The sequence below is a fragment of the Acomys minous genome (assembly GCF_964271855.1).
Source record: "Acomys minous genome assembly, chromosome: 2".
NCBI lineage: Eukaryota > Metazoa > Chordata > Mammalia > Rodentia > Muridae > Acomys > Acomys minous.
This window is the reverse complement of record NC_140484.1, coordinates 37,701,338-37,720,582: the sequence shown is the minus strand read 5'-3', so window position 1 is coordinate 37,720,582 and position 19,245 is coordinate 37,701,338. Positions and strand designations below refer to the sequence as shown.

General features: G+C 40.7%; 1 long non-coding RNA gene across 2 annotated transcripts; it reads right to left on the bottom strand.

Annotated features, from left to right (window-relative positions):
- Nucleotides 1-11,598: 11,598 nt before the first annotated feature.
- LOC311586285 lies at nucleotides 11,599-18,482 on the bottom strand. Of its 2 annotated transcripts, none has more exons than XR_014775513.1 (3): nucleotides 18,428-18,482; nucleotides 17,130-17,205; nucleotides 11,599-11,898 (listed from the first exon to the last, which is right to left on the bottom strand). It is a non-coding gene; the product is annotated as an uncharacterized lncRNA (long non-coding RNA). The 2 variants fall into 2 exon arrangements; XR_014775514.1 differs by having other exon boundaries at nucleotides 18,391-18,474.
- Nucleotides 18,483-19,245: the final 763 nt, after the last annotated feature.

Below are 19,245 nucleotides of genomic sequence, written 5' to 3'. Positions count from 1 at the left end.
CACAGGAAAAAAGTGGGAACAGAAGCAGTTCTGTCACCTCTGCCTCTAGCGTTTAGCTCAGGTTGGCTACAATGACACTGGTGAGCTTCTCCAGTTCAAATGCACAGAGATGCCCATCTCTGCCAAGGACACTAATTGGCAACAGAGACTTACACAAATATTGAGGAGGGTTATCTGTGGGAAGGTAGGACTTCTCACCCTGTGATGGTTTGAACATAGACTCATACGTTTCAATGCTTGGCCCATAGGGAGTGGAACTATTAGGAGGTGTGGCCTTTTTGGAGTAAGTGTAGCCTCGTTCAAGGAAGTGTGCCACTGTTGGGGCAGGCTTTGAGGTCTCCTGTGTTCAAGATACACCCAGTGTGGCACACATTTACCTGCTGCCTGTGGATCCAGATAGAGAACTCTCAGCTCCTTATCCAGCACCATGTCTGCCTCTGTGCCACCATGTTGCCCACCATGATGCTAATGGACCAAACCTCTGAAACTATAAGCCAGCTCCCGTTAAATATTTTCCCTTATAAGAGTTGCTATGGTTATAATGTCCCTTCACAGCTATAAGGTCCTAAGACACATTCCTACCATAAATCTTAGTCTACATCTATGGATGGTTCTGGGAAAAAAAAAAAAACAGTTCTCTCTGAACAACAGCTCAGCAATATTTGATAGGAAGACCCACAGAAAATGACTTCAGCTTAGATGTTTGGCTTAACAACGGCACCCTGGCTTGTTCACCACACTGGTGAATAAAGTAGATGCTCTTGCTGAGGAGGCCACACTTGGGACACTCTTACAGGCTTCAGAGTCTTTGGAAGGTCCTTATTAGTCACTGTGGTGCTTGTACATACTGCTCTTGCCAGCAAATTAGCCTGTCCAATGATTGGCTTATGCATGAGATTGAAGACTCTCTAAGAGGGAGACAAATGACTAATTTACAGAATTCATTGTTAGCTGTAGGATTCACTGGCAGGTGTGATTATGGTGACATGGCTATAACAGGTGGTTCTAAACTGCTGTATATAAACTCCGTGGACATGGATCTAAGCCCTTGTTTCAGGTTTCCAGAATTTTCTTTCTTTTGCTTCCAACCAGACACTTTTCATAAAAGTCCACAAAACATTCTAAAATAATATTTCACTAGACAGAAACAGGTACAACAAAATCATTTGAAAATATATAAATCACCACTCTTTTGCTTGCAGTCAAAATATGAACAGTGTAAACACTGATCCTACTGAAGTAGATGAGCTAGGGCCAGAAAAGCTGACCTGGTGCATCGCATGTTAACATTTGGGCAGGATCTTGCCTTATGTGTGGATTTGTATCTACTTTTGTTTGCAAACAAGTTAGCAGTCAGTATTAATGGTTAAGATGAGGTTTCAGTATTTATTTCATAGGCAACTCCCTAATAAATTGGAGTCCTAGTTCAGTGCACCTAGTTCAGTACAAACAATTATAATGATTGTTTCATCCGTGAGACTTCCTCTAGCTCCCCTCCCCCCCGCCCCCACTCCTGCCATTTCTGCCGCCACCAGCTAGAGTCACACACTTATTTCATAGTTAAATAGTTGCAGTGGTACATGGAGCTGTCTGCATGTGTCTCTTTCTTTCACTTCATTCTGCCTACATGTATTAGTTTTCTATGAATGCCTTCCTGATCTCCTCCTCAATGGAGTTATGGCTCATTCCACAATGAAAGATTTATGAACTCCTTAGCCTGCCAATCAAAACTGGTTATTCTGTATATATATGGAAGATATAAATACACAGAACAGTTTAATACTTACAACAAGCCTATGATAAAGATATCCGTGCCTACCTTTATAGATATGGGAAGGGAAGCTCAGGGAATCTGATTAATACTCTGAGATTACCCAGGTCATATTGGTAGAATGAGTGTTTTGAATTGATACACCTGTTTCAGCATCCTCCCATTGAAGTTCTAGGTTAGGTTTCCTACAAACAGATTCTAAAACAAAACTCCAATGTACTTCTAGACCTTAAGGCCAATTCTTTTCCATGTGTAAGAGTATTCATCAATTCTAAACTCTTTAGCAAGCATCTACTGCATGTTGGATCCACTGGTTTGTAAGTGATGGTAGGTTCTTTTTTAGCCACTGCTTAAGGTCAAAGGTCAGGTACTGATCTGTGTTTTATGCTCTAGGTCCATAGATAAGTTCCCTTTCTTCTCCCATGATATTTTTTTAGTGGCTTCCTCTCATACTCTTTCCTTCATGAGAACCTCCTCATCCTTTGCTAGCTGGGGTGTCTTCCCAAACCACTCCAATCAGCGGAGATTCCTTCTCTGACTTCTATGTGACTGACATACTCACTCACTGTTCTCAAATGTAGTCTCTGCTATCAGGTAGTTGTGTGATCTTGGGAAAATGATTAACTTCTCTTAACTTTAGGTTCCTTGCCTACAAGAGAAGATTATTGCTTTTATCCAGGTCATAGTGTTACTGGAAGAATTTTGTTCTTTATGTAAACCTTGAGTCCCCAGCCCTCCTTAGCATTGGAAAGTGCATGCCACCAGATCTAGCTTTGAATGAGCATTTTGTTGAGGAATGGAATGTTGATTTCATGTGCTATTCAGCTGATTTAACTCTAGTGAAATCTATGTTTCTGACATAAATTCAGGTCATTGCTACAATTAGGGTTTTAGAAGATACAACTTCTTAACAAGAGCTCAAACTCACCTTTAGTAATATTTTCCCCGTCATGTACATGATATTTCTAAATACAGGCACATTGTTGAAGAAAAGACATACTTGGGCTGAGAAAAAACAAGTAGTTGTCAAGAATGTATGGCACTCAGAGGAAGGACAGCAGGTTACCAAGAAGAGACTTGATACCCTATGAACATATACAGAGGGAGGTAATCCCCCTCAGGAACAGTCATAGGGGAGGGGAATAAGGGGAAAATGGGAGGGAGGGAAGAATGGGAGGATACAAGGGATGGGATAACCATTGAGATGTAACAAGAATAAATTAATAAAGGAGAAAAAAAAAAGAATGTATGGCTGGCAGAAGAAACTGACATAAAACGTTGAAGCCACAGGTCAAATATTGGATGCTTTTTAATGACTTTTTTTTGTTGTTGTTTTACAATTTGTTTCTGGGAGCAGGAAACAAGAACCAAACACATTAACATAAGCAAAAATGAGTGTGCACATAAGTGATCCAAGATAGGGCCCAGTAGACCCAGGGATGCAGTTGATACCTGCCTGGCCTGTCTCAGCTAGTCTAATAATGTTTTCACAGAAATTTTAGCTAGAGGGAAACTCTGGTGCACCTTAATTGGGATTCATTCCTGTTCTTGATCAACTGGTTTGTGTAGAGCTAGGAATGAGATAATCTTCTTGGCCTGTCTGAGTCATATGTTTGTAATCTTCTGTGGATACAGACTTTGTGACATAGAGAAAGAGCCATTTCCAAAATGCACAAATGTTGGAGAACACAACACTTACAAGATCAGGAATGAAAGCATCCATCATACTCAGGCTAAGATGACTGGGGATGGGGGATACTGATGAAATAAATCACTATGAAGCCTTTGATCCCTGGGACATTGGGTTAAGCAATGTCCCAATTCAGGCTTGGCATACTTGACCACTGGTTCTTCCCTGCTACAATCGCTACAAGTCACCACATCAGTGTTAGGCCACATTGATGTTTCCTGCTGTACCCTCTGCTGAGACAGAGTTGCTCTCTGCAAGCCCCCGCACCACAGAATGGCTCCCATTCTGCCATCTCGTGCTCATGCACTATAGTTTCACACCACTCTTCAGAACATCTTCCACAGTCAGAGCCTGTGGGTTCAACTGTTAGCTGTCCACTCAAAATTTTCTTTCATTAGATAAAATTACTTTTTTCCCTTAATATAAGTTGGGTCTTAGAGTGTGATTTTATGTTAGAGCTAGGAGAAAAGTCTGTTGATTTTCAAATTACCAATAGATTATTGGATCTAGCCCTCAACCTAAGGCCTGAATTGTTACTCATAAATAAGGTTATTTTTAATTCATTGATATAGAATTTTGCATGTTGATGCAAAATAAGTTTAATTTTGATACATTGGTATAGAATTTAAATTTAAGATTATTCTTCACACACATTATTTATATTTCTACTTTAATATGAGATATTACACCCATACAACTCAAAACACCAGGCTTACTTCCAATACTTTGAAAGTACTATTACAGGCTGTTTAGGATAATTAAGTAATACAAGTTAATTGTTAGTTGATTAACTCATGGTCATATCCATTACTGTTCTATTTTTGTCACAAGAATATACATCCTAGGTCTCACAGATAGACATGATTCTATAGATAGATAAGGCAAAATAGATAAGGTCTTCAAAAACCTCAGAGACCCACAGAATATGGCATTTAAAGATGATTTTTATTATTTTAAAGATTCTTTGACAATAAGACATGTTAACTCCTGGCAACACCCAGCCTACATCAAAGATGATGAGCATCAAAGAACCTCCTTCTGGAGGTGGCTTCAAACGTGGCAAACCAGCCATTGGGAAAAATGTCCTAGTTTAGGACACTGACAGAATTCTGCCTAAAAATGGGCAAGATTGGATGCAGGCAGAGTCAATGGCCAAATTCTGCCAAGACAGGGTAAGCAAGTCCTCAATAGTTCCTGACTCACAAATATGTCTGTCATATATGCTGGGCCAGAAGGCTGAAGATGATGCTCCAACGCTATTGAGAGTTTTTGGTGACTGTTAAGGGAGGAAACTGTGTCATTTTGTTTTCATTTTGGAACCTGCTAACCTGCACTTCCTGTTTACTCAGGTAATTAATTTTATTCCTTCTCAAGTCTCTGATGGGGGTTGAAGACCAGATAGTTTAGTTTTACAATTAAGCTTAGTTGTTTTGGGGTTAAGATGATTTTAGGTCTAGATATATTTTAAGTTGATAAAGATAAGATATGATAGATATTGATTTATACTCAGATTTTTCATAGTTCTTCTTGCTGTATGTAGTTTATTGTATATATGTATAATAATATAAATGAATGTGTAAAAAAGAAAAATAATTTTGAAAAAACTAAAAAAGAAAGCCAATTGTGATATTACCACACTTTATAAATTTTATTAGTGAAAGCATGATTTAGAAGGAAAGAAATAGTGGTTATGGGGCAGATGGGAGAGGAAAATGTCCCCTTTTGGACATAAGAGAGCTGTGAAGATATTCAGAACTTGCAAGGAGTCTTCAGACAAAAGGAAACCTCCTAGCTATTTGAGAAGGTTGGGCCATGTCCTAGTTTCAATTATATTGCTGTGATAAAATACCCTGACAAGATGAAACTTAGGGGGGAAAGGCTTTATTCAGCTCAGTTCCATGTTGCCATCCATTATAACAAGAAAGTTACGATGGCAGGGACTTGGTCCAGATAGTCACATCACATCCACAGGAAAGATCTGAGAGAAGCAAATGCATGTATGCTCACTTGCTGCTTGGGCTTAACGTAACTTCTTCACTCCTACATGGTTCCACTCCTGTGGAATAGTGCTACCTATGGTGGGCTGGGCCTTCTCACATCAATTAACTTGAATTAGATAATGTCCTAAAGATATACTCAATGTGGGTACTCCCTCATTATGACTCTCTTCCTGGGTGACTGGCAATTCCATGTTTTGTCAAGTTGACAAGGGCAACCATTACTGCTTGGGATCTCTAGTATGTGTGAGAGTGTACAATAAGAAAACCAAAAGCCAAACATTTAAGATTCACATCAGAGACGAATGTATATTTTTCCTTTGTTTCTTAACTTCCAGTGTATTGCAAGAAGTATACAGGGTGCTGAGGAAGGAACACTTGGCAACTTGGCACCCTTCATTCTTTTTTTAGCCTTGGCTGTCCTGGACTCACTTTGTAGACCAGGCTGGCCTCTAACTCACATCCATCTGCCTGCCTCTGCCTCCTGAGTGCTGGGATTAAAGGCGTGTGCCACCACACCCTGCTATCACACCCTTCATTCGTAAAGTGTCTGGCATGGCAATCTGGAGCCTCCTCTATTCTGGCTAAATTCATTGTAATAATTTACTTTGAGTTTATCCTTGCTTTACTGAAGAGACTACTTGCAGATTGATCTTATCCTTAAGGGTTCCTTTCTGCTAAGGAGCTGTGGAATTGCATGCATGGAATTTATGGGTCAGCACTTTAGTTACCTTTCTGCCTTCAGCAACCCCTACATATGGGAGCTTTACACAGCTTCTTCTGGAACATTCCATTGCTGCTTCCTGGGCTTCTGCTGGTCTCCTCTCAGGACACCATTAGTGGAGGAGAAGTTTTATTTATACGGCCTGTGAATACACCTATGAGAAACATGTTTACTGTCCCTTTGGGCTGCAAACTCACTGAAATTGCTTCCTATCTGGGAGAAATTAAGGAACTCAGTAAAGTCAACTTCATCTATGTTTTCTCCTCCCTCAAGTAGCAAGGTTAAAGGAAATTGTGTTTGAGGATAATCTATGCTAAAGGAAATCTACAGGGTAGTCAGCTCCGAGAGAGGTAATGTGTAAGGGTAAGAAATGAGAGATATGGGTGCTGTGTGTTTTCCACTCCTGTGAGTGGCAGACACTTCAAATCAACCATGGCACACTTTGCCACTGAATCTCAGTAGTAAATAGGGCCTGAGAGATCTTGTCAGTCCAGGCCCGGAGGCCTTTCCAATCAATGATGAGTGGTATTTGGGACAAAGTGAGCTTATTCTCAGAGCATGAACTGGGCAGCCAATAAAGGTACTTAGTGTCCTCTGCTTTGTGTCTCTCTATGCTGATTGGTATCAGAACAGTGAAGAGGAGAAGTTGAATAGTGATAGAAATGAAAAAGACCCGTCACATCCCTCTCCCCATGCCCTCACACCCTTAGGCTGTGGAAGACCTCTCTTCCGTGTAGACTGCTGACATGGCACAAAGCACATTAGAACCCTGTAGGGATCATGACTTTTGAAGTGACACGGTGATTTGGAAAGATGCTAGTTTTCTGAGTTTCTTTGGTCATCTGTCTTTGTAGTCATTCCTAGGATATTTTGAAGGATGGATGTAACTTCCAGTCTTTACTCATTCTCCGTGTGTGTGTGTGTGTATGTGTGTGTGTGTGTGTGTGTGTGTGTGTGTGTGTGTGTGTGTGTGTGTATAGTCCTAGGGCTAGAACCCCGGGCCTTGCACATGCTAGTTGAAGCCTCTGCCACTGAGCTCAGCCCGTCCTTCCCCCCACCCCACCGCCCTTCTGCATTCTTGAGGAGAGTTTTCTAGTTGGTTCTTTGTTCATTTTTTGAATCAAGGTTTCAATGAAGTGCACTCAAACTTCTATGAGGCTGAGGTTGGCCTTGAACTCCTGATCTTACTGCCTCCCCTTCCCAGGTCCAGGTGCTAGAATTACAGCCATGTGGTACCATGCCTGGATTAAGGGTCTGTGAAGTCGAATTTGTTTTCAGTTTCCTCTCTTAGTTAAGATGTGACACACATGTATCCAAATGACACCTTTTCAGCTTAAACAGTGTGCCCGTCGTCACTGGCATGCTGATATATTTTCAGAAGGCTCAGGAGCTTAACTTTGGGGGATATATTTTGAGAAATTTGTACATGTTGCATGAATATCAAATAAATCCTGAGAAGCCTCCAGAATCCAGCCCCACAGTATTTTCAACTGGCCCCATCTCTCTGGACTGATTTTTCTAAGTGGGGACTGTACTTCACTTTTGGAATACCTCTCTGGTTTTGTTAACTATTGGTAGATTTCACCAGCTCTGTACATCTATATGTATCGTTCTGAGTAAGCCTTTCCTGAACTGTCATCCGTGTGTGTGGCTCTGCCACCCAAAAAGTTTAGGCTGAAACTTCGTTTTTCCATCTTACATGTGTTCTTGGTGGTTCTGATTGCTATGAGGTCACCGATTCTGTTTCTTTCTGGAATCCAGTATTCTTTGGACAATGCTCTGTGGCCTCAGATAGACACTGATAGAGCAGATGCCATGGAGTCTGCTCTTTGAATGCTTTTATCCCCCGCCCCTTGTTTTTGGAAGGAAAAAAACCCCGATAGAATCCTGACTGTTGCTTTAAGGTTTTAGAAACTATTTATTATATTTACCCCATTTCGGTCATGGGGTAATGCTTCTTTTAGAATGAGATGACCAGGGCACTACTTCAGCTGCTTGGAAAAGTTAAGGGACATTTTCTAATGATATCTATCACTCTAGACACACATGTCAGCACTGTCACTTTTAAATCCCTGGAATATAGGGGCCTTTCAGGCACATATTAAGTTCCAGCAAAAGTCATTCAGTCCAAGTTGAAATTATAGCAAAGATTTGGCCCACTAGCTGGTAGGAAGATAAAGATAATTTCAGTGAATTATAATATCTGGATATTATTTCCAACCATACACTCGAATTTGCCAAGCCAAGGCAGAAAGCCACATCACAGTTTTCATTCTTTTTTCTCAGTGTACGATTTGGGGCCCCCTCCCCTGCCAATGTTTGAAATAAGCTGAATAAACAGAGCCCAGTGGGTTACCTGGGGAGTGTACTAATCAGAAATATTTTCACTCATGGGGTAAGGCTTTACATAACGCACTGGGAGCTGTGATTTGAACCACCCATTGTAAGCAATGGAGTATTGCAACGAGAACATATTTGGTCAGGGCTCCAGAGTCACCTTTTCCCCTCTTAGTTGCTATGTAAGATTTGATCAAAAGCTGAAAATGCCTTTCTCTCCCTGCCTACTGGACAGAGAGCCCAAATGTCAGCTGCATTCTCGGGTCATCTTTTCCGTTATGCTTTCTTCTGGTTTCCAGGTGTCAGGAGATAATATAAAAACAGAAGTGCATTCAAGACATGGATACAACATGGAATTTCATCTTGTGTACTACACACTTCAGGCTTGGCAGCCAACTTCAGCACACCATTGCATAAATGTGTCCAGTGTCTTTCAAACAATGATTTGCTTCTTTGGTGTCAACACCATAGGGCATGTTTTTCTATCAACTGTGTCCTAATAGCATTTGTGTCAAGTTTAGATCCGAAATGAATTGAGTACTCCTGTGTTCACAACCAGATTAGGAAGTAAAAGATTCTCAATATATTCCAACCTCATCTCATGACTTGCTTTAAAAACTTTCCTCTCTGGCTACTCGCAGATAATTATTACCCTGTACCTGATATTATCCCTTGCATTTCTTTAAAGATTTGCTTATTAGTATTTTCAAAAGCAATTTTTCAACTTACAGGATGGGGACTTTATATATGAATTATAATTTGTTTTATTCAACAGTATTCTTGCAAGAGCTCACTGTGTTAATGTCACTAACTACAATTTAATTAGTTTCACCACTGCACTGTATTTCATCATATGAAAAAAAAAACCCCACTTCACTATAGAACCATTCTCTTACCAAAGGATGGTTTCAGTTGGTCTTCATATTTTTCCATTTCCAGTATCATTGCTGGAGAAGTTTCTGACCCATATTTCCAGGTACATATGACTAACTGTCTCTGAGGTATATATTTAGGAGTCTACTGAATCATATAATATTTTCTAATCTCCTCAGTATTATGACTTTGTGTTTGGTTTATATTTAACTTTAAACATGTATAATCGGGACAACAAATTTCATATGGAGTATTCAGTCTGTTGTTGGTTTCTGTCTTATCTCCCTACAAAGTGAACCAAAGGCCCAGGCTTCTAGTGACGAATCACAGATACATGCAATAAGCTTTTGGCTGCTTTGATATTCTTGCAAGTATAATGAATAATAAGTACACATGTTAGGTGTCATCTTAGCCATTTAAAAGTCTTTTGATGACTGGCTTGTTTCACTAAACCTAGTGTCTTTCAGGTTTATCATGCAGTAGCAGGTGTCAGAATCCCTTGCTTTCTTAGGGCCAACTAGTACCCTGTGGTACATAGTTATGCTACCTGGGACTTCTCTACTCTCCAGTGAGGGAAGCCCTGGCTCACTTTGAACAATGGATATGCTGTTGAGCATTGACAGCAGTATGCGGCCATCACTTCAATGGCCTGATTTCAGTTCTTTTTAGGACATATTAAAAAGTCGGCCTCTTGGAATATGTCCCCTCCTCTTTCTTGTTGTTCCTACTGCTGTGCCTACTTATGTCACGGGTATCACCTGAAAACCAACATGAGGGCATGGCATGTGATCTAAGTCTTCTCCAATGGGAGTGGATCTGAGATGTTAGTTTGGTCCTTTCTATAGGAGAACTGTAAAGCTCTGGGCCCCGTATGAAGCTACATGTCCTGTCACACATGGAAGGTCTTCCTATGAGTTGAGAAAAAAATAACCAGAGCAGAAAGTAGTTGAAATGAGTAGATCCTGGGAGTACCAGTTTTTCGATCCTTTCAGTCATACATGTTGATACACCATTCTTCTTCTCCCTGGACAGTTTTGAACAGAAAGCCTAGATGTTATACTAAATATTCTAACAGCATCACAGTGACATAGCTTTGGTAAGTTCTACACTGGGTTTACCAAAGATGATATTAAGGCCTGAAGTCCTGAAGAAGACTAGGATGATGGAGTGAGAAACACTGCAATGAGACACAGTGAGCAGTGGCTTCTTTCTTCACTGAAGTGGGGAGCGGGGAACCAGTGAGAAAGACAACCTCAACAGAAGGAGGTAGAGTTGAGTTAGAAGAGGAAGGGATTTGTGGTCAACATCATTGCTTGATAAGGAAATTGATCTCAACTGCAAAACTGGGGTACACGTCCAATATATAAGTGGTATTAGTGTTGGGATGTTGTTTTACAGTAAAATGCTTCGTAGCAATCTCCAGAGTAGGGTTCCATTCCTAGAAACACACACGCACACACACACACACACACACACACACACACACACACACACACAGAGAGAGAGAGAGAGAGAGAGAGAGAGAGAGAGAGAGAGAGAGAGAGGGAGGGAGAGAGAAACACAGAGACAGAGACAGAGACAGAGGCAAAAAATGGATTTGTAGTCTGGAAAATAGTTTCCAGAAAAATAATTAGATCTTCATGTACATGAACTGGAGAGTTCATGTACACCATAGAATTGGTGAGAGTTACAGAATAAATGGTGAGAATTGTTACGGGTGACTTATTACAAGTTATGAAGACCCCACATTTATCAACTTAAAAATTTGAGCATATACTCAAACATTTGCTGTAATGTCTTTTCACTTACTTATACCCAACATTTCTTATGAGTGGAGGCTGGTATGTGGATTTGGGGTACTGTTGTGAGAATTGCCTAGAACTCTGACTAATTTCTAGGAGTGTTGCACACATGCACTTCATGTTTCATTCCTATCAAGGCAGAACATGATTAAAAGCAGACACTTACTGGATCATACGCAGTGTATTTAGGACTTGTATTTTTAGTACTCCCCACCTTATACCCAGTACGCAACCACACAAGAAGTTCTCAGCAATCCCGAACTGACCTGGATACAGATGTTGTAAGGGACCTGCAGTTCTACCAATGTCACCTGACACCCCAGTTTCACTCATCTATCAAGTGGGAAGGATGTGTCTTTTTACTGACCTGTATTTAAGAGAATAATGATGCTCGTGCCTTTGTGAGTGATTTAAGGCAGTGCTCCCCACCCTTGAGGCTTTAGGAGCACAGAAATTTTTATTTGCCATGCAAACTTTAATTACACAGTGCTTCCTGGTCTATATACCTTAAGCTATGAGCAATATGCTTATGCATTAAAGAAAATATAATAAGAATAAGAAACTAAACCTTCAAAGACTGCTCTTGTGTTTTAAAGAAGGAAAAAAAACCTAGATAAAAATCATTAAATTCTACTGGTGAAGACTTTAGGAAAGACATTAGGATTTCTCTAAGAATGAGTTGCTGATGGTGATCAGACAGGAATCTGAAAATGAGAAAAAAGATGTTTAATCAACTATTGTGGTTTTCAAATATTATTTCATTTCATAAAAGTTGGTAACAATTGCATAAATGGGGTCCCATGGTGTCAGTAGAGTGGGTGTTGGGAAGAGAACAATTGCTCCTTTGAGGGAGCTTGCTGGGCGCTTGCCTCCTGCAGTTAGACTTGCTGTTTGAGAGAGCCATCTGCTTCTTCACACTTTCCAAGATCAGGCTTTATCTACAAGAGTCCCTCAGCATCTCAAAATGGAGAACTCAGTGTGGTTTCAAGTTAATGCCAGACAACCAGATGCTAACCAGATTGCCAAGCTCTCTCCCCCTCCAGAACCAAAGCATTCAAGGGAGGCAGACTTAACAGAAATTTTGGACAATACTTTGTGTTGGACTTTGGAGAAGACCTTGATTTCTTTTGGCCTCTGCTCATGCAGCCCTTCTAACAACAGTCAAAGGGAATTCTATTTATGTTTTAAAACTCCATGTGCCCGGAGGCTAAGTACACAGGGGAGAGACTTTGGCTTTTCCACTCACATACACATCCATCCTGAAATGATTATAAATACTAAATGCTGGGGAATCCAATAGATATTCCCATTGCTGTTTCCTTCATCCAACATGCATTCATCCGCAGTTTGGATCAGTTTGCATCATTGATTATACCCCATAGACAGCCCGCTGAGCTCAAAGAAATGTTGAGCCAAGGAAAAATTATGCAATGGAAATTGAAAATGAGAACTGCTCCTTTGCGTGTCTCCTTGGAGCTGACATCCCAATGCCTAAATTACATAGACTGAGCCTCTCAGCAGAGAGCTGGGAGGACAGAGAGGGAGAGAAAGAACTAGAAAGAACTGCAAAAGGAGGAGGGTGCATGGTCAAATTCTCTGGAGGAAGCACAGCCTCCATTTTTGTTTTGACAAAGTGGTAATTTATTTCCTGGGATTGCGTGGTTGGGTCAGAGGTCTGCCCTGTGCCTGTCAAACAAAGCAGCGTTCAGTCGGTTGAAAGATTCAAAGAAAATTATTCATTGTGTTGAGAGAGTCAAATCCTGGTTATATTTTTTCCCACCAGCCTGTGTGTGAGTTTAACCAAATCAAACAACCAACTGTACTAACCAACGAGACAAGGCACAATCCTTTCATGGCTCAAATTACATGATTTTAAAAGTTGAACAAATGATGTTCAGGCAGAAGAAGCTTTCGTTGACTGTTGTTCTATTGCTTATCCATGTATGAGGGACAGTGTCTATATACATGCGTGTATTGGCTGTATGTGCCTGCGTGAATGCAGAGGGCAGTGGGAAATGTTAGGTGTCCTGCTCTAGCACTCTCTGTCGTATTCTTTTGAGACAGGCTCTCTCACTGAACACAGAGCTGGGCTAGCAGCCAACAAGTCCCAGTGGACCCCCTGCTGGAATTACAACCGTGTGTGCACTATGTCTGGCATTTTGATGTTGGTGCTAGGACTCAAACACAGGTCTTCACGCTTGCATAGGGAGCACTCTTCCTGAGCCATTTCTCCAGCACTGGCTATTATTCTCTCGTGAAACTAAAGGAAAAGCCTCATTCTGTTTACAGATTCAGTTTTTATTGCATGCATGATATCTTTTTAAATTATGTGGTCTGGATCCCTAGCCAGTAGTGTTTAGGGAACTGTGCATTTGAACAACACTGAGCAAACCCCCATCGGCTAGCTTCTTGACATCCCAGATATAAAAATGCTCCCTGATGTCAAGGGGCCTGTCTCCCTTCACCCCAGGGCTACAGCAAACAAAGTGCTTCTCTCCTGTGGTGAAAGTATGGGTTTATTGTTAGAATTTACTTTCATAAATAGAAAATGTCCTTTAGATAGATGTGGTCTCACACTTTCTGTGATAGGGAAGTGTTCCTACTCATGTGGTTTCACTGTGAAGCAGTGGCTGGCTTGGGACTCGCTATGTAGGTCAGGGTGGTCTCGATCTCACAGAGATCCATCTGCTTCTGCCTCTTGAGTCCTGGCTCTAAAGGTGTACAGTACCACATGTGGCTCTATTTACTCTCTCTCTCTCCCCGTACCTCTCCCTCTTGTGTGTGTGTGTGTGTGTGTGTGTGTGTGCATACACGTTTGCATGCAGTCATATTACAACACATGTATGGAGGTCATGAGACAATTTGCAGGAGTTGGCTCTTTCCTTCTACTGTGAACAATCTGGGAATAGGACTTAGGTCATCTGGCCTGGTGGCAAGCACTTTTACCTGCTGCGCCATCTCATTGGCACTAACTCATGTGTTCATTTTTGTGAGGGGAATTGTAAATATTTACAGAGAAGCAATATCATATTCACCTTCAACAACAGAGAGACTGAGTAACATGTCCTAAATGATGCCTAGTGTTGGGGATTCCTCATTTCTCTGTGACTTTTATTATTTTAGCTAATTTTAATATTTTGCATTTTATTTGCCATGTAATACTTGAAAATTTTGTTGTTGTTGTTACTACACACTCTTTAAATATAGTCACACAACATGCAAGGATCACATTAAGGTAACTGGCATGTTCACCATTTCTTCATGTGGGGCATTTTCAAATTTTCCCCCATGAGCTGTTCTGAGATGTATACTCACGCTGTGTCCACCACATTTAATCCACTGTGCTACTGAGTACCAGAGGCTCTCCTTTCTGTCTGCCTGTATGCCTCTTTTCCACCCCTCTCAGCATCTGGTAATTACCATTCTTTCTACAGCTGAAAAGTCTATTCATTTTAGCTCCTCCATATGAGAGTGTGGCGTGTGTTTAAGCCTGACCCTCATCTTCACCATCCTACTACCTCTGATCATCTTCCTGAGAAAAGGAGGGGGCAGAGAGGGAGAGAGAGACAGAGTGGGAGAGGAGTAGAGAGAAGAAAGGGGGGGGGGCTCCTTGCTAAATGAATAAAGGCCCACAGTTTTCTGCAGGGATGCCTTTACAGGTGTCTTCTGCAGAATTTTCTGATTCAGTTTAGCAGTTCAGAAGCTACGGACATTTGGTGGTGTCAGCATCCTTTCTCAACTCCATAGGTTTCTTTCTAATTGTTTTGTGCTATCCTATGCTGTGTCAACTCTCCCCTTGAGCAGATATTATTGGATTAAATCAACAGAGCTGTCTGAAGCTCAAGTTCCCAGTGGCTGCAGCAGGGCTGTCCCCTACAGTGATGGTCGAAGGCTTGCTGCTATGTGACACATTACTCACTGGCAAGCAGAAAGCCTGTTATCAAGATTGCATTGCTCTTTACTTGAATTTCTATCTCCCGAAGTAGCAGGTATAAAAGCCTGTCACTTTCTAGGAAAGAACTCACATTTCTGGTAGCCTAATACAGAAAAGCCATAGACAGAAGCTCCTATCAAATGATTTTTAAAACCGCCAGTTCAATACCAAATTGAAATTAACATTCAGTTGGAAAACGAGGCTTCCAAGGAATGTCTTTTATATGCCAAAACATAGTTACTTCCTTTAAAAATCCATTAATTATTATGATCCTTTTCCAAGAGCTCTCTTTACTCCTAAACTCTGCAAAGAATGTGCCCAGATTTTCTTTACAAATCTCAGTGGTCTCTAAAAGTGTCTTTCAGTTTTGCAAACACAAGAGAGCTTGCTTGGCTTTTTGCCTGGGCTTGGAAACTCACACACGGGAAAGCTGCATTTGTACTAATTTCATGTCATGTCTGAGAGGAGGAGAGGAGGCCATGCCCCAAGCATAGCTGTGCATATGGAAGCATGCAGAAAATCACAGCTTTTGACTCCTCAAGCACGGAAATTAAATGCTAAGTACCTTTTTGGTAAGGATAGTGTTGCTTGGTTTCTTTGTGTCTCATTTCCGTCTGTCACAAATTTGAACATGTAGGAAATGTAAAATAAATGCTGTGAATAATTGTGACTTTTTCCATTTCTAAAACAAAGTCATTGAATCACTTTACAAAAATGCAGAGAAAGTAAAAAAAATTACTGAAGAACTCACAACCCAGGTGGCAGTGTAGTCAGGGTTTAGTAACACGCAGTATAAAGTAGTTTAAAGCTCTGTGATTGTGTTGGGCCCAACTCCAGCCTACTCTTTCTCACTCCTGTAGCCCTAAATGCAGTTCGTTAACACCTTTATATCTGGAAAATTCCCATCTGCCCACCCATGATAACAGCTGGAAGAATAAAGTGGACATGTTCTATCACCCACCTTTTGCAGGAGGACTTAAGAGATTTCAGAAACCCATATAGATACCACCTGGCTCCTCTTCTCAATCCATCCAGGTGCCTATCTAGTCACTAGTTCAATAAATATATTGTATTTGAATTTTGTACAATATAATAAAATACCTTCCTTAAATAACAGGAGAAATGAAGGAAGGAAGGAAGGAAGGAAGGAAGGAAGGAGGGAAAGAAAGAAGAAAGATAGAAAGGGTAAGGAAGAGTTTGTTTTGGCCTACAGTTTCAGAGAACTCAGTCATTGGCTCTGTTGATTTTGAACGTATGATGATGCAGAGCATTGTAGAGGCAGAAGAATGGTCATCTCATGGCAAAGAGAAAACTCTACGATTCTTCTATGTGTAGAGATAGAGAGGGGAAAGGACTGAGGACCAGGCACAATTTTCCAAGTTATATCCCCAGCGGCCTTCTTTATATAATTTAGCCCTACTTCCTAAAGTTTCCATAAGCTCCCCTAAAAGAAATAGCAGCTGGGTACCAAGCATTAAGTACATAAGTCTTCAAAGAATATTCCGTGTTCGAACCAGAACAAATGAAATTAGGGTTCACTGTAAACCCAGATGCTATGTTCTGTTTGGAAAACAGCAGAGAGCAGAACAGGCCTGATGCCCTCTTTTGTTCTAGAGTGCAAAGTCCATGGGAGATTAAGATAGAGAATGTGAAACAAGAACAGAAGTACATACAGAAGGCTGAGGGAAGCAGGAAAAGAAAACCGGGTGGGGTCTATTCAGCTAAATGTCTTTATACATTTTGAGAATCAGCTTAACTATTTTGTGGGCCGGTCAAAAGAGTGGTAGGAAGCAAGCTTCCTGCCTTCTAGCAGGCTAGTGAGCTTTGCAAACTCTAACCCGAAGTCAAACCAGTCAGACAAGCTGTATGAAATTGGATGCATGTTGTGCGCAGTAAGTAGACAAGCCACAAGGAAGACTGGATGGGTTCATGATGCCTTATTTGGAGACAAAAGATGCTGCTGAGTAAAGGGAGGTTAGCACAGGTCCAAGATACACTCACCGTGCCCTCCTGACAGTCGGTCTGAGGTGTTCTGAATCTTTTTCATTGTTGCTTCACTGTTTTCTCTCATTATTTCCTATAGATTCAATATTGTTTCATTAAGAAGGTAAGTGATGGGGAGCAAATGGCTGAGTAATGCATGTACAGATAGAAGGAGGACAGCAAGGCTGCAAGTGACCGTATGTTGTTTACTTTCACAGCCTTTCTGTACTGAAGACACCATTGCTGTATATTGTGTTGTAGCTCTAAGGCATTCAGTGTTGCCTCTTCCTCTCTCCTCTTTTCTTTTTCCTTTTCACCACACCTTTATAATTCTTCTCTCTCTGTAGTTCTTTCCTTATTCCCCAATTTCAAACTTTTGAATATTCCCCATGCCATTTAGAAAGAACTAGATTCCGGTAGTGCATTTGAATGCATTATTAGTAACACATATATAATAATTTGCTATATTCTATGAGATTGGGGCATGACCAGAAAGGATCTCAAACTCGCACAGCTTTGCTTTCCTTTTTACCTAATGTAGCAAGTTTTAATCCATAGGAATAAAATATCATGGAAAAAAAATAACTTGATCTGAACCTTGGTACAATCTTCCAAATATCAGTCTCTCTGAACCTCTGTCTGTTCATCCATTAGAAGAAGAGATTTTCTACTTTGCAGCTCTTTTAAAGGGACTACATGAAATACTGTATATGAATTTTATGACCAGAGTCTGGCATTTAATAGACATTCAATAAATGTAAGCTCTCTCATTCATTATGTATCATTGCAAGAACTTGTGCATTATTCAGTATCTGGAAGTGAAGAGGAATTTGAAAGGTTTACTTTCAGCTCACACAAAACCGCAGCATTTTTTTTTTCTCTCTTAAGGCTGTATTGGTTTTAAAAGTTAATCTTAAAACCATTCAGAGGTGTAAACCTCCAGACCAGCGAAAATATAACAATAGAGCAGCAATAACAACAACTGTAGGAAAACCAAACGCAATAGCTAAACTCAACTGAGCTCATTTTGTGTACATGGAAAGATCATATTCAACCTTCATAATTACCATGATCTAGTATCAGTTGTATTTCATGAATGTGCATCCTGACATATACAGAGAGGTCAACTGAATCATTCAATGCCGTATAAATGGTAAAAAGGAGATTTGGGGCTGGATCAGCTTCCACTAGAACTCAAAGCCTAATTCCTTCTTATGGAAGGAATTCCATTCCATGCTTGTCCCAGAAGGCACTACCCCTGTGTCCCCCAATGCCTCACGTCCTTCAAGGATCCATTCTGACTTTCGTCTGACTACCTTCTCCCACAAGGCCAAGGTGAGTAGACAAGCTTGCTCAGTGCACATGACTTCTTCTGGATCACAACTGGCTATGTGTGCCTTAGAGTGCCCTGAATTTTCTATTGTTGCATCACAGCATCCCCTCCTGCATGATGATTACCCTCAGTAACCATTGTTCTACTCTTTGCCTGTAAGAGTTTGACTTCTGAAGATCTCACATGTAAGTGAAGTCATGTAGTACTGCCTTTTCTGTGCCCAACTTAATATAAGCTTCTCTAATTCCACCCATGTTGTTATACGTGGTAGAATTTCTTCCGTCCTAAGGCTGACTAGTATTTCACTATGCACAGGGACCACATTTATTGATTCTTTCATCCGTGATGAATCTTAGCTTGATTCAATGTCATCATTATTGTCAAAAGTACAGCCCCCTCCAAAAACTCTCTCTCTCTCTCTCTCTCTCTCTCTCTCTCTCTCTCTCTCTCTCTCACACACACACACACACATTGCAAAAAACATGGGAGTTTTTATTTCATTTCTTTCATTGTGCATGCTATAATGGGATTGTTGGATCATATGGTAGTTTACTTTAAAGTGTTTTAGATGCTCTGTATTGTTTCCCACAATATCTACCTTAACTGACATTCCAGTGTATGTGTGTCTTCTCTCTAAAGAACTCTGAAGTTGGATTCAATTGTCTTTATTGTTCTCTTTTTAAAAGTTAGTTTTTTTACAATTTCACACAAAATTTGAACATATTCACTGCTCATGTAACTCTAGCCAAATCTACCTCCTTTCCCTATCAACCCAACTCTGTGTTCTATGAATTCTTTTTC